The 14,989-nt window shown below is 40.1% G+C and overlaps 1 protein-coding gene across 4 annotated transcripts in view; it reads left to right on the forward strand.

Moving 5' to 3' along the window:
- Positions 1-14,989, forward strand: part of OPHN1 (oligophrenin 1) — a 587,085-nt gene that overhangs the window by 532,494 nt on the left and 39,602 nt on the right. The window lies entirely within an intron of this gene.

Consider the following 14,989-nt stretch of genomic DNA (forward strand, 5'->3'; position numbering starts at 1 on the left):
CATTGTGGTTGTGATTTGTATTTCCCTGATGCCAAGTGATGTTGATCATTTTTTCATGTATCTGTGGACCATTTGTATGTCTTCTTTGGAGAAATGTCTATTCACGTCTTCTGACCATTTCTTGACTAGATTTTGTGGGTTTTGGGTGTTGAGTTTGATAAGTTCTTTATATATCTGGGATACTAGCCCTTTCTCTGATAAGACATTTGCAAATATTTTCTCCCATTCCATAGGTTGTCTTTTAGTTTTGTCCATTGTTTCCTTTGTTGTGCAAAAGCTTTGTATCTTTTCTTTTTTTTGTGTATTTTTTATTGGAGTTTGATTTGCCAACATATAGTATAACACCCAGTGCTCATCCCATCAAGTGCCCCTCTCAGTCACCCTGCCCCCATACCCACGTCCCCTTCCACTACCCCTTGTATGTTTCCCAGAGTTAGGAGTCTCTCATGTTCTGTCACCCTCTATATTTCCCACTCATTTTCTCCCATTTCCCCTTTAATCCCTTTCACTATTTTTTATATTCCCTGTATGAATGAAACCACATAATGTTTGTCCTTCTCCGATTGACTTACTTCACTCAGCATAAAGCTTTTTATCTTGATGAAGTCCCAATAGTTCATTTTTGCCTTTGGTTCCCCTGTCTTTAAAGACATGTCTATCAAAAAGTTGATGTAGCCAAGGTCAAAGAGATTGCTGCTTGTGTTCCTCTCTCTCGCATTGGATTCCTGTCTTGCATTTAGGTCTTTCATCTATTTTGAGTTTATTTTGTGTATGTTAGAGAATGGTCCAGTTTCATACTTTGGCATGTGGCTGTCCAATCTTCCCAACACCATTTGTTGAAGAGACTGTCTTTGTTCCATTGAATATCCTATCCTTATATACAATGGAAAATTACTCAGCCATTAGAAAGGATAAATACTCACCATTTGCTTCAACATAGATGGAACTGGAGGGTATTATGGTGAGTGAAGTAAGTCAATTGGAGAAGGACAGTCATCATATGGTTTCACTCATACAGGGAATATAAAAAATAGTAAAAAGGATTATAAGGGAAAGGAGGGAAAATGCGTGGGAAAAATTAGAGAGGGTGACAAAACATGAGAGACTCCTAACTCTGGGAAATGAACAAAGGGTAGTGGAAGGGGAGGCGGGCAGGGGGATGGGGTAACTGGGTGACAGGCACTGAGGAGGGCACTTGATGGAAAGAGCACTGGGTATTATACTATATGTTGGCAAATCGAACTTCAATTGAAAAATTAATACCCTTTCCTGCTTTGTCAAAAATTAGTTGACCATAGAGTTGAGGGTCCATTCCAGGGTTTTCTCTTGTGTTCCATTGATCTATATGTCTGTTTTTGTGTCAGTACCATGCTGTCTTGATGGTCACAGCTTTGTAATATAGCTTGAAGTCCAGCATTGTGATGCCACCAGATTTGGTTTTATTTTTCAACATTTCTTTAGCTATCCAGGGTCTTTTCTGGTTCCATAAAAATTTTAGGATTATTTGTTTTAGCTCTGTCAAAAATTTTGATGATGTTTTGATAGGGATTGCATTGAATGTGTATATTGCTTTGGGCAGCACAGACATTTTACAGTATTTTTTCTTCCATTCCAGGAGCGTGGGAGTTTTTTTCATTTCCTTGTTTATTTCTCAATTTCTTTCACAACTCTTCTATAGTTTTCAGAGTACAGATCCTTTACCTTTTTGGTTAGGTTTATTCCTAGATATTTTATGGGTTTTGGTGCATTTGTAAATGGGATCAAATACTTGATTTCTCTTTCCTCTGCCTCATTGCTAGTGTATAGAAATGCAACTGACTTCGGTATATTGATCTTATGTCCTACCACTTTGCTGAATTTCTGTGAGTTCTAGCAATTTTGGGGTAGATTCTTTTGGGTTTTCAACATAGAATATCATGTCATTTGTGAAGAGTGAAAGCTTAACTGTTTCTTTACTGATTTAGATGCCTTTAATTTGTTTTTTTTAATTGTCTGATTGATCAGGCTAGGAATTCCAGTACTATGTTGAACAACAGGGTGAGAGTGGATATCTCTGTTGTGTTCCTGACCTTAGGGGAAAATATCTCAATTTTTTTCCTGTTGAGCATGATAGTCACTGTGGGTCTTTCATATATGGCTTAGATATTGAGGTATGTTCCCTCTATCCCTACACTGGAGAGAGTTTTAATTAAGAAAGGATGCTGTATTTTGTCAGATACATTTTCCACATCATAAGAGGATCATATGGTTCTTATCCTTTCTTTTATTAATGTGGTGTATCATACTGATTGATTTGTAGATGTTGATCCACCCTTGCTGCCCAGCAATAAGTCCCACTTGATCATGTTGGATCCTATTAGCTAGTATATTGGTATGAACTTTTGCATCCATGTTCATCAGGGATATCGGTCTATAATTCTTTACTGTGGGGTCTTTTTCTGATTTGGGGATCAAACTAATACTGGCCTCATAGAATGAATTTGCAAGTTTTCCTTCCATTTCTAATTTTGAAGCAACTTCAGAAGAATAAGTATTGATTCTTCTTTAAATATTTGGTAGTATTCAACTGGGAGACCATCTGGTCGGGGACTCTTGATTTTTTTCTTTTGGTGGGGGGGGTTTGATTACTGCTTCAATTTCCTTATTGGTTATGTGTCTGTTCAGATTTTCTATTTCTTCCTGTTTCAGTCTTTTTTTTAATTTATTTTTTATTGGTATTCAATATACCAACATACAGAATAACCCCCAGTGCCCATCACCCATTCACTCCCACCCCCCGCTCTCCTCCCCTTCTACCACCCCTAGTTCGTTTCCCAGAGTTAGCAGTCTTTACGTTCTGTCTCCCTTTCTGATATTTCCAACACATTTCTTCTCCCTTCCCTTATATTCCCTTTACTACTATTTATATTCCCCACATGAATGAGAACATATAATGTTTGTGCTTCTCCGACTGACTTACTTCACTCAGCATAATACCCTCGAGTTCCATCCACATTGAAGCAAATGGTGGGTATTTGTCATTTCTAATGTCTGAGTAATATTCCATTGTATACATAAACCACGTCTTCATTATCTAATCATCTTTCGATGGACACCGAGGCTCCTTCCACAGTTTGGCTATTGTGGACACTGCTGCTAGAAACATCGGGGTGCAGGTGTCCCAGCGTTTCATTGCATCTGTATCTATGGGGTAAATCCCCAACAGTGCAATTGATGGGTCGTAGGGCAGGTATATTTTTAACTCTTTGAGGAACCTCCACACACTTTTCCAGAGTGGCTGCACCAGTTCACATTCCCATCAATAGTGTAAGAGGGTTCCCTTTTCTCCACATCCTCTCCAACATTTGTTGTTTCCTGACTTGTTAATTTGCCCCATTCTCACTGGTGTGAGGTGGTATCTCATTGTGGTTTTGATTTGTATTTCCCTGATGGCAAGTGATGCAGAGCATTTTCTCAAATGCATGTTGGCCATGTCTATGTCTTCCTCTGTGAGATTTCTGTTCATGTCTTTTGCCCATTTCATGAATGGATTGTTGGTTTCTTTGGTGTTGAGTTTAATAAGTTCTTTATAGATCTTGGAAACTAGCTCTTTCTCTGATGCATCATTTGCAAATATCTTCTCCCATTCTGTAGGTTGTCTTTTAGTTTTGTTGACTGTATCCTTTGCTGTGCAAAAGCTTCTTATCTTGATGAAGTCCCAGTAGTTCATTTTTGCTTTTGTTTCTTTTGCCTTCGTGGATGTATCTTGCAAGAAGTTACTGTGGCCGAGTTCAAAAAGGGTGTTGCCTGTGTTCTTCTCTAGGATTTTGATGGACTCTTGTCTCACATTTAGATCTTTCATCCATTTTGAGTTTATCTTTGTGTATGGTGAAAGAGAGTGGTCTCGTTTCATTCTTCTGCATGTGGATGTCCAATTTTCCCAGCATCATTTATTGAAGAGACTGTCTTTCTTCCAATGGATAGTCTTTCCTCCTTTATCGAGTATTAGTTGACCATAAAGTTCACGGTCCACTTCTGGGTTCTCTATTCTGTTCCATTGATCTCTGTGTCTGTTTTTGTGCCAGTACCACACTGTCTTGATGACCACAGCTTTGTAGTACAACCTGAAATCTGGCATTGTGATGCACCCAGATATGGTTTTCTTTTTTAAAATTCCCCTGGCTATTCGGGGTCTTTTCTGATTCCACACAAATCTTAAAATAATTTGTTCCAACTCTCTGAAGAAAGTCCATGGTATTTTGATAGGGATTGCATTAAACGTGTATATTGCCCTGGGTAACATTGACATTTTCACAATATTAATTCTGCCAATCCATGAGCATGGAATATATTTCCATCTCTTTGTGTCTTCCTCAATTTCTTTCAGAAGTGTTCTATAGTTTTGAGGGTATAGATCCTTTACATCTTTGGTTAGGTTTATTCCTAGGTATCTTATGCTTTTGGGTGCAATTGTAAATGGGATTGACTCCTTCATTTCTCTTTCTTCAGTCTCATTGTTAGTGTATAGAAATGCCACTGATTTCTGGGCATTGATTTTGTATCCTGCCACGCTACCGAATTGCTGTATGAGTTCTAGCAATCTTGGGGTGGAGACTTTTGGGTTTTCTAGGTAGAGTATCATGTCATCGGCGAAGAGGGAGAGTTTGACTTCTTCTTTGCCAATTGGAATGCCTTTAATGTCTTTTTGTTGTCTGATTGCTGAAGCTAGGACTTCCAATACTATGTTGAATAGCAGTGGTGAGAGTGGACATCCCTGTCTTGTTCCTGATCTTAGGGGAAAGGCTCCCAGTGCTTCCCCATTGAGAATGATATTTGCTGTGGGCTTTTCGTAGATGGCTTTTAAGATGTTGAGGAATGTTCCCTCTATCCCTACACTCTGAAGAGTTTTGATCAGGAATGGATGCTGTATTTTGTCCAATGCTTTCTCTGCATCCAATGAGAGGATCATATGGTTCTTGGTTTTTCTCTTGCTGATATGATGAATTACATTGATTGTTTTACGAGTGTTGAACCAGCCTTGTGTCCCGGGGATAAATCCTACTTGGTCATGGTGAATAATTTTCTTAATGTATTGTTGTATCCTATTGGCCAGTATCTTGTTGAGAATTTTTGCATCCATGTTCATCAGGGATATTGGTCTGTAATTCTCCTTTTTGGTGGGGTCTTTGTCTGGTTTTGGAATTAAGGTATGCTGGCCTCATAGAACAAATTTGGAAGTACTCCATCTCTTTCTATCTTTCCAAACAGCTTTAGGAGAATAGGTATGATTTCTTCTTTAAACGTTTGATAGAATTCCCCTGGGACGCCATCTGGCCCTAGACTCTTGTGTCTTGGGAGGTTTTTGATGAATGCTTCAATTTCCTCCCTGGTTATTGACCTGTTCAGGTTTTCTATTTCTTCCTGTTCCAGTTTTGGTAGTTTGTGGCTTTCCAGGAATGTGTCCATTTCTTCTAGATTGCCTAATTTATTGGAATATAGCTGTTCATAATATGTTTTTAAAATCATTTGTATTTCCTTGGTGTTGGTAGTGATCTCTCCTTTCTCATTCATGATTTTATTAATTTGAGTCTTCTCTCTCTTCTTTTTAATAAGGCTGGTTAATGGTTTATCTATCTTATTAATTCTTTCAAAGAACCAACTCCTGGTTCTGTTGATCTGTTCCAGAGTTTTTCTGGTCGATTTCCTTGAGTTCTGCTCGAATCTTTATTAACTCTCGTCTTCTCCTGGGTGTAGGATCTATCTGCTGTTTTTTCTCTAGCTCCTTTATGTGTAAGGTTAGCTTTTGTATTTGAGTTCTTTCCTGTTTTTGAATGGATGCTTCTATTGCGATGTATTTCCCCCTTAGGACTGCTTTTGCTGCATCCCAAAGATTTTGAACGGTTGTTTCTTCATTGTCATTAGTTTCCATGAGTCTTTTTAATTCTTCCTTAATTTCCCGGATGACCCTTTCATCTTTTAGCAGGATGGTCCTTAACCTCCACGTGTTTGAGGTCCTTCCAAACTTCTTGTTGTGATTTAGTTCTAATTTCAAGGCATTATGGTCTGAGAATATGCAGGGGACGATCCCAATCTTTTGGTATTGGTTCAGACCCGATTTGTGACCCAGTATGTGGTCTATTCTGGAGAAAGTTCCATGTGCACTTGATGTAAAGTTCTGTAGATATCTGTGAAATCCATCTGGTCCAGAGTATCATATAAAGCTATTGTTTCTTTGGAGATTTTGTGCTTAGAAGACCTATCAAGTATAGAAAGAGCTAGATTGAAGTCACCAAGTATAAATGTATTATTATCTAAGGATTTCTTCACTTTGGTTAATAATTGATTTATATATTTGGCAGCTCCCACATTCGGGGCATATATATTGAGGATTGTTAAGTCCTCTTGTTGGATAGATCCTTTAAGTATGACATAGTGTCCCTCTTCATCTCTCACTACAGTCTTCGGGGTAAATTTTAGTTTATCAAATATAGGGATGGCTACCCCTGCTTTCTTTTGAGGACCATTTGAATGGTAAATGGTTCTCCAACCTTTTATTTTCAGGCTGTAGGTGTCCTTCTGTCTAAAATGAGTCTCTTGTAGACAGCAAATAGATGGGTCCTACTTTTTTATCCAGTCTGAAACCCTGCGCCTTTTGATGGGGTCATTAAGCCCGTTCACATTCAGAGTTACTATTGAGAGATATGATTTTAGTGTCATCATGATAACTATTCAGTCCTTGTTTTTGTGGACTATTCCACTGAACTTCTTCTTAAAGGGGAATTTTAAGAGTCCCCCTTAATATTTCTTGCAGAGCTGGTTTGTAGGTCACATATTCTTTCAGTTGCTGCCTGTCTTGGAAGCTCTTTATCTCTCCTTCCATTTTGAATGAGAGCCTTGCTGGATAAAGTATTCTTGGTTGCATGTTCTTCTCCTTTAGGACCCTGAATATATCCTGCCAGCCCTTTCTGGCCTGCCAGGTCTCTGTGGAGAGGTCTGCTGTTACCCTAATACTCCTCCCCATAAAAGTCAGGGATTTCTTGTCTCTTGCTGCTTTAAGGATCTTCTCTTTATCTTTGGAATTTGCAAGCTTCACTATTAAATGTCGAGGTGTTGAACAGTTTTTATTGATTTTAGAGGGGGGGGGGATCTCTCTATTTCCTGGATCTGAATGCCTGTTTCCCTTCCCAGATTAGGAAAGTTTTCAGCTAGAATTTGGCCCTCTGTCCCTTTCGGCGCCCTCAGGAACACCAGTTAAATACATATTCTGGCCCTCTGTCCCTTTCGGCGCCCTCAGGAACACCAATTAAACGTAGGTTTTTCTTCCTCAGGCTGTCATTTATTTCCCTTAATCTATCTTCATGGTCTTTTAATTGTTTGTCTCTTTTTTCCTCAGTTTCCCTCTTTGCTATCAACTTGTCTTCTATGTCACTCACTCCTTCTTCCACCTCGTCATTAGGACTTCTAGTTTGGATTGCATCTCATTTAATTGATTTTTAATTTCTGCCTGATTAGCTCTAAATTCTTTAGTCATGAAGTCTCTTGAGTCCTTTATGCTTTTTTGTAGAGCCACCAGTAGCTGTATAATAGTGCTTCTGAATTGGCTTTCTGACATTGAATTGTAATCCAGATTTTGTAACTCTGTGGGAGAGAGGACTGTTTCCGATTCTTTCTTTTGAGGTGAGGTTTTCCATTTTGCTCAGTGCAGAGTGGCCAAAAACAAGTTGTATTGGGATAATGAGAAGAAGAGAGGAGAGAAAGAAGGAAAGAAAAGAGAAAAAGAAAAAAGAAAAAAGGAAGAAAATAGAAAAAAGAGAAAGAAAAAGAAAGAAAGGAAAAAAAGTGTGCGGGAAGCAAACAGAAATCAAAAAGCAAAAAACAAAGAAACAAACAAATAAACACGGGGGAGTATCTTCTGATTCTGTGTACTTTAAGTCCCTTGACTTCGACTGGAACTTGTCCGTCTAGCTGGTCTTCTGGGGGAGGGGGCTGTTGTGCTGATTTTCAGGTGTTAGCACTTGGGGGAGCTGCTCTGCCCCTGCCTGGTGCAGGGCTCAGTGGGGGTTGTTTACCCCGTGAGGCCCCCAGGAGGAACAACCACAGTGGCGGCGGCCAGCTCTGGAGCCCTGGATTCAGCTCCTGCAGGAACTACAGAGCTCTCTGTCTGCAGGGCCTGGAGGCTCCGGGTGGGGCCGCTGATCTGCTCAGCTCGGGGCAGGAGCGTCCTTGCTGTCCTGGGCCCTCCCGGCCTCTGCCTGTCCTGGGGGAGGCGGGATCTTGGGCTGTGTCCCGGCGCCCAGTGCTCCCCGGCCTGTGCTGTTGGATTCGCGCTCCTGGCGGCACAGCCACCTCCGCGGATCCGCCCCCGGAGCCCCTCCGAGCTGCTCCCGGAGCTGCACAGGCCCCTCCGCAGGGAGCCTCTTCCTCTGCCCGAGCCCCTCGGTGCTGCTCCCATGTCAATGTGTGCGCGCTGCAGCCCTTAGGGAGCTCGGTGCACTCTCCTGGGGCACAGTTGCTCTGTTTTTGTCCCCGGGAGCCTGAGGGCATCCCCGCCCTCCTGGGGTCCTGCTCTAACTGCCTGCGATGGCCTTTCCGCCCAGGAAGGTTGGTGAAGCTCCTGCTTCTCCAGGACGGGGCTCTCCTGTCCTGGGGGCACTCGCCCGGGCCTCAGCCCGGCTCCTCGCAGGGCCCCTCCCCCTTGGATGCCTTTTGTTTCTTTATTTCTTCTTTCCCCGTCTTCCTACCTTGATAGAAGCGCAAACTCTTCTCACTGTAGCATTTCAGCTGTTCTCTCTTTAAATCTCAGGCCGAATTCGTAGATTTTCAGGATGATTGGAAGGTTATCTAGGTAATTTGGTGGGGACAGGTGATTTGGGGACCCTACTCTTCCTCCATCTTGCCCCTCCCCCCAAAACCACTGTATTTTTATTGATTTTAAGTTATACGATCTATCTGTTAGTGTAAGTGGGGTTAGAGTCCCCTACTATTATTATATTACTGTCAGTTTCTTCCTTTATGTATGTGAATACTTGCTTTATGTATATAGGTGCTCCCATGTTGGCTGCATAAATATTTACATTTTGTCACATTTTTTGCATTAGATTGTCCCCTTTATCATTATGTATTGTCACTATTTTTGTATTGTTACATTCTTTGTTTAAAGCCTATTTTCCTCATTTCAGGTAGAAGCAATGATAGCAAAGTAGTAGGAGGACCGTAGACTTGCCTAGTCCCTCAAACACACCTAGGTAATTATCAAATCATTCTGAATACTCAAGAAATTGATCTGAGGACTGATAGAATAAACTACACTAACACAGTCAGAGAAGAGGCCACAGCAAGAGAGGTAGGAAGTGCAGAGATGTAGATTGGGGGAGAAATGGATCATGGGTGCTAAGGAGGGGAGAGAGCCCTGGTTGTGGAGAAAAGCAAGAGACAGAGAAGCACACAAAGGATCACACAAGGATAACACTTCCCCAAAGCCATTGACTGGGAAAATGAGAAAGGCTAATTTTCCTGAGTTTTTGCAATAAGTGGGGCTAAAGGACTGGAGTTTTATAGGTCCACAGCATGGCTGAGATAGTGTCCTGAGGGTGCTGCAATGCTCTTCATGACAAGGCAGGCAGATATCCCGGGGGACAGATGGTGCAATCTAAGTATTGCCTAAGAAACACTGGTAGACACTGTTCCCTTTTTTGGGGGTGCATCTGAGAAAGATGGCATTATCTCTCTGGTGACAAAGAATCAATGGGTGCCATTTCTCTCCCCTGCTCCTCAGCATAGGTGCAGAGACACGTGCTGAGGGTGGCTAACCAGACACTGGCTGTTTAGTGTGCTTTGTTCCAAATCCCACACTCCTGCACTCTGGTGCAACTGCACTTCTGGGTCAAACCTGAATCAATCCCAGGACAGTAAGACTTTCACCCAGAAGACCAGAGCAGATCCCTACCACACCAGGTCCCTAAATGTTGGAGTTTTAAAACTTAGCAGGCCTGGCTGGGATAGATTCCAAAGTTAACTACACTTCTCTAGGCAAGCAAGCAACCTGGACAGGATAGTGTGAAAGCAGCAAGCTGAAAAAACCTATTATGCACCAAGGGAAATTATTCACCTTTCTGGGAAGGCTTCCCTGACAGCACAAGCATGTATTCCCCTCTCTGTAGACTAAGGAACTGACTGGCACCATTTCCTTCCCCTGAACCTCAGCATAAAGCAACTTTAGTAAATAGCACAACACCAACACGGGATGCCTAACCTACTTACATCAAGTACCATTCCCCCGCACACTGCTGGCACCACTTTACTCAGACAAGTATGCCTAAGAACCAGTGCTACAGGCCTCTTTGACACAAGACCAGCACAAATCCACACACACACCACATCTACTAACCATAGAGTTATGCAAACCTCACTACTACTGGAAATAGCATCAGATTTCATTTAACAAGCAGGCCAGAGCACACCTAGTTCAAACTTGCCATGCTCTGGCTAAGATCCAAACACCCCCCACTGCATGCAAGGAAGAAATCTGCAGACAACTGTTTTGAGGGATAGAGCAACCAAAACACAGCAGCAGAGTGCACATATCACACACACACACACACACACACACACACACACAAGACACTTCATGAAGTGCCAGGCCCTGGATATTATATGACCTCTTCTTCATAAAGCTATTACTCTGAGGAACAGATAACAGGCTTTCCTAACACAGAGAAGAAGACAGAGTCTTCTTCAAACAAAATGCCGATACAGAGTAATTAATCCCAAAAGAGAGGACAAAAAAAGGTCACACCCAGGGAGCTAATTGAAACAAATAGAAGTATATGCATTATCCAGAATTTAAAGCGAAAATCGTAAGGATACTAGTGGGCTTCAGAAAAGCATAGAAGACATCAAGGAGACCCTTGCCACAGAGATAAAAGAGCTAAAAACAAATCAGGCCAAATTGAAAAATGCAATAACTGAGGCTCAAAACCAACTGAATATAATGACCTCAAGGATGAAAGTAGAGGAAAAAAAAGTGATACAGAAGATAGAATTATGGAAAATAATGAAGGTGAACAAAAGAGGGAAAGAAAAATCTTGGATCATGAAGGTAGACTTAGGGAACTCAGTAACTCCATCAAATGTAATAATATCCATATCATAGGAGTTACAGAGGAAAAAGAGAGAGAAAAGGGGGCAGAAGGTTTATTTGAGGAAAATATACCTGAAAACTTCCCTAATCTGGGAAAGGAAACAGACATCCAGGTTCAAAAAGCACAGAGAACTCCCATCAAAGTCAACAAAAGCAGGCCAACAGCAAGACATAATGTAGTTAAATTTGCAAAATATAAAGAATAAGTCCTAAAATCAGCAAGGCAAGGGAAGATCAATAAGACTAGCAGCAGAATTCTCCACAGAAACTTGACAGGTCAGAAGAAAGTGGCATGTTATATTCAACGTGAGGAATGGTAACAATCTGCAGCCAAGAATACTCTATCCAGCAAGGTTATCATTCAGAATAGAGAGAAAGATAGTTTCCCAAACAAAAACTAAAGGAGTTTGTGACAGACCACTGAAACAGCCCTGCAAGAAATATTAAAGGGGATTCTTTGAGTGGAAAGAAAGACCAAAAGTGACAAAGACAGACAAAGATCAGACAAATTAGATTTTATTTCTTTTTTACAAACTATATTTTAAACCAAAGATTGTAACAAGAGATAAAGAAGAACGCTATGTCATAACAAAGGGGCCTACACAAAAATAAGACCTAAAAAGTGTAAATATTGATGCCCCTAAATTGGGAGCACTCAAATATTTAAACAGTTAATAATGAACATAAAGGAACTCATTGATAACATTACAATACTATTAGGGGACTTGAACACCCCCTTACATCAATGGACAGATCATCTAATCAGAAAATAAATAGGGAAACAATGAGGGGCACCTGGGTGGCTCAGTGGTTGAGCATCTGCCTTTGGCTGAGCTCATGATCCTGGGGTCCTGGGATTGAGTCCCACAGCAAGCTCCCCAAAGTGAGCCTGCTTCTTACTCTGCCTATTTCTCTCACTCTCTCTCTGTGTCTCCCATGAACAAATGAATAAAAATCTTTAAAAAATAAGGAAACAATGGCTTTAAATGACACACTGGACCAGATGGATCTAACAGAAATATTCAGAACATTTCATCCTAAAGCAGCAGAATACACTTTTTTTTTCAAGTGCACACGGGACGTTCTCCAGAAGAGATCACATACTGGGTCACAAGTCAGCCCTCAACATCTATGAAAAGATTGAGATCATACCATGCATATTTTCAGACCACAATGCTAAGAAACTGGAAGTCAACCACAAGAAAAAATTTGGATATACTGCTAATACATGGAGGTTAAAGAATATCATAGCAAAGAATGAATTGAAATTAAGGAAGAAATTTTAAAAAGTACTAGTAGCAAATGAAAATGAAAACATGACAGTTCAAGGCTTTGGGATGCAGCAAAGGTGGTCCTATGTGGGAAGTATATAGCAAATATCCCTACCTTAAGAAACAAGCAAAGTCTCAAATACACAACTATATTACACCTAAAGGAGCTAAAAAAGGAAGAAAAAATAAAGCCTAAAGCCAAAAGAGGAAGGGAAATAATAAAGATTAGAGCAGAAATAAATGATAAAGGAGGGACCTGAGTGGCTCAGTTGGTTAAGTATCCAACTCTTGTTTTCAATTTAGGTCATGATCTCAGGGTTGTGAGATCAGGGCCCACGTTAGGCTCCACAGTGGGCACGGATCCTGCTTAATATTCTCTCTTTCCCCCTGCTCCTATTCCCTTCTTTCCTCCTCTCTAAAAGAAAGAAAAAAGAAAAGAAAAAAGAAAAGAAAAGAAAAGAAAAGAAAAGAAAAAAGAAAAGAAAGAGAGAGAGAGAGAAAGAAAGAAAGAAAGAAAGAAAGAAAGAAAGAAAGAAAGAAAGACAAACAAAACCCCAGTAGAACAGATAAGGAAAAGCAGGAGCTGGTTTCTTGAAAGAAATTCATAAAATTGATGACCACCTAGCCAGACTTATCAAAAGAAAAAGAGAAAGGAACCGAATAAATAAAATCACAAATGATAAAGGAGACATAACAACCAGCACAACAGAAATATAAAAAGTCCTAAGAGAATATTATGAAAAATCATGTCAAAAATCAGAAAATTTGGAAGAAATGGATAAATTCCTAGAAACATATAACTACCAAAACTGAAACAGGAAGAAATACAAAGCTTGAACAGACTGATACCCAGCAAAGAAATTGAATTAGTAATGAAAAATCTCTCAGCAAACAAAATTCAAGGGCCAGATGGCTTCCCAGAGGAATTCTACCAGATATTTAAAGAGGAATGTCTACCAGACAGTTAATACCTATTCTCACATTGTTCTAAAAAATAGAAATGGAAGGAAAACATCCAAAATTATGCTGAGGCCAACATTAACCTGATTCCAAAACTAAAGACTCCGCTAAAAAATAGAACTACAGGCCAATGTCCTTGATGAAAACAGACACAAAAATTCTCAAGAAATTCTACCAATCAAATCTAACAGTACATTAAAAGAATCACTCATCACAATAAAGTGGGATTTCCTCCTGGGTTGTAGGGGTGGTTCAATATTCACAAATCAACCAACATGATATGCCACATTGATAAAATATATGATAACAACCATAAGATTCTTTCAATAGACACAGAAAAAGCATTTGACAAAGTATAACATCAATTATTGGTAAAAACCCTCAACAAAGTAGGGTTAGAGGAAACATACCTCAACATAATAAAGCCCATATATAAAACTCCACAGCTAATGTCCTCTATGGTGAAAAGCAGAACATTTCTTCTAAGGTCAGGAAAAAAACAGGATGTCCACTCCCACTACTGTTGTTCAACAGAGTACTGGAGTCCTAGTCTCAGGAATGAGACAAAAAAAGAAATAAAAGGTATTCAAGTCAGCAAGGAAGAAGTCAAACTTTATTTGCAGACAATGTGATAGTCTATGTAGAAAATACAAAAGACACCACCAAAAAATTGCTAGAATTCATATGAATTCAATAAAGTCACAAGATACAGAATCAATGTACAAAACTTTGTTGCATTTCTATACACAAATAATGAAGCAACAGAAAAAGAAATCAAGGAATCTATCCCATTTACAACTGCACCAAAAACAATAAGATATCTAGGAATAAAACTAACCAAAGAGGTAAAAATCTACTCTGAAAACTATGAAAAACTGATGAAAGAAATTGAAGAACACATGAAGAAATGGAATAACATTCCATGCTCATAGATTGTAAAAATGAATATTGTTAGAATATTTATACTGCCCAAACCAACTTATACATTTAATGAGATTCCTATCATAATACCATCAATATTTTTCACAGAGCTACAACAAGCAATCCTAAAATTTGTAAGGAAGCACAAAAGACCCTTAATGGGCAAAAACAATTTTGAAAAGGAACAGCAAAGCTGGAGGCATCACAATTCTGGACTTCAAGATATACTACAAAGCTGTAGTGATCAAGACAGTATGGTACTGGCACAAAAACAGACACATAGATCAGTGGATCAGAATAGAAAAACCAGAAATGGACCCACAACTATATGGTGAACAAATCTTCAAGAAAGCAGGAAAGAGGTGATCCCTGGGTTGCTCAGTGGTTTAGTGCCTGCCTTCAGCCCAGGGCATGATCCTGGAGTCCCGGGATCGAGTCCCACGTTGGGCTCCCTGCATGAAGCCTGCTTCTCCCTCTGCCTGTGTCTCTGCCTCTTTCTCTCTCTCTCTCTCTCTCATTAATAAATAAATAAAATCTTAAAAAAAGAAAGCAGGAAAGAATAACCAAGGGAAAAAGGCCCTTCAACAAATGGTGTTGGGAAAACCAGACAGCAACACGCAAAAGAATGAAACTGGCCCCCATTCTCACCCCATACACAAAAATAAAATCAAAACGGATGGAAGAACTAAATTTAAGACAGGACCCATCAAAATTCTAG

This window comes from Canis aureus, chromosome X (assembly GCF_053574225.1).
Source record: "Canis aureus isolate CA01 chromosome X, VMU_Caureus_v.1.0, whole genome shotgun sequence".
NCBI classification, from domain to species: Eukaryota; Metazoa; Chordata; class Mammalia; order Carnivora; family Canidae; genus Canis; species Canis aureus.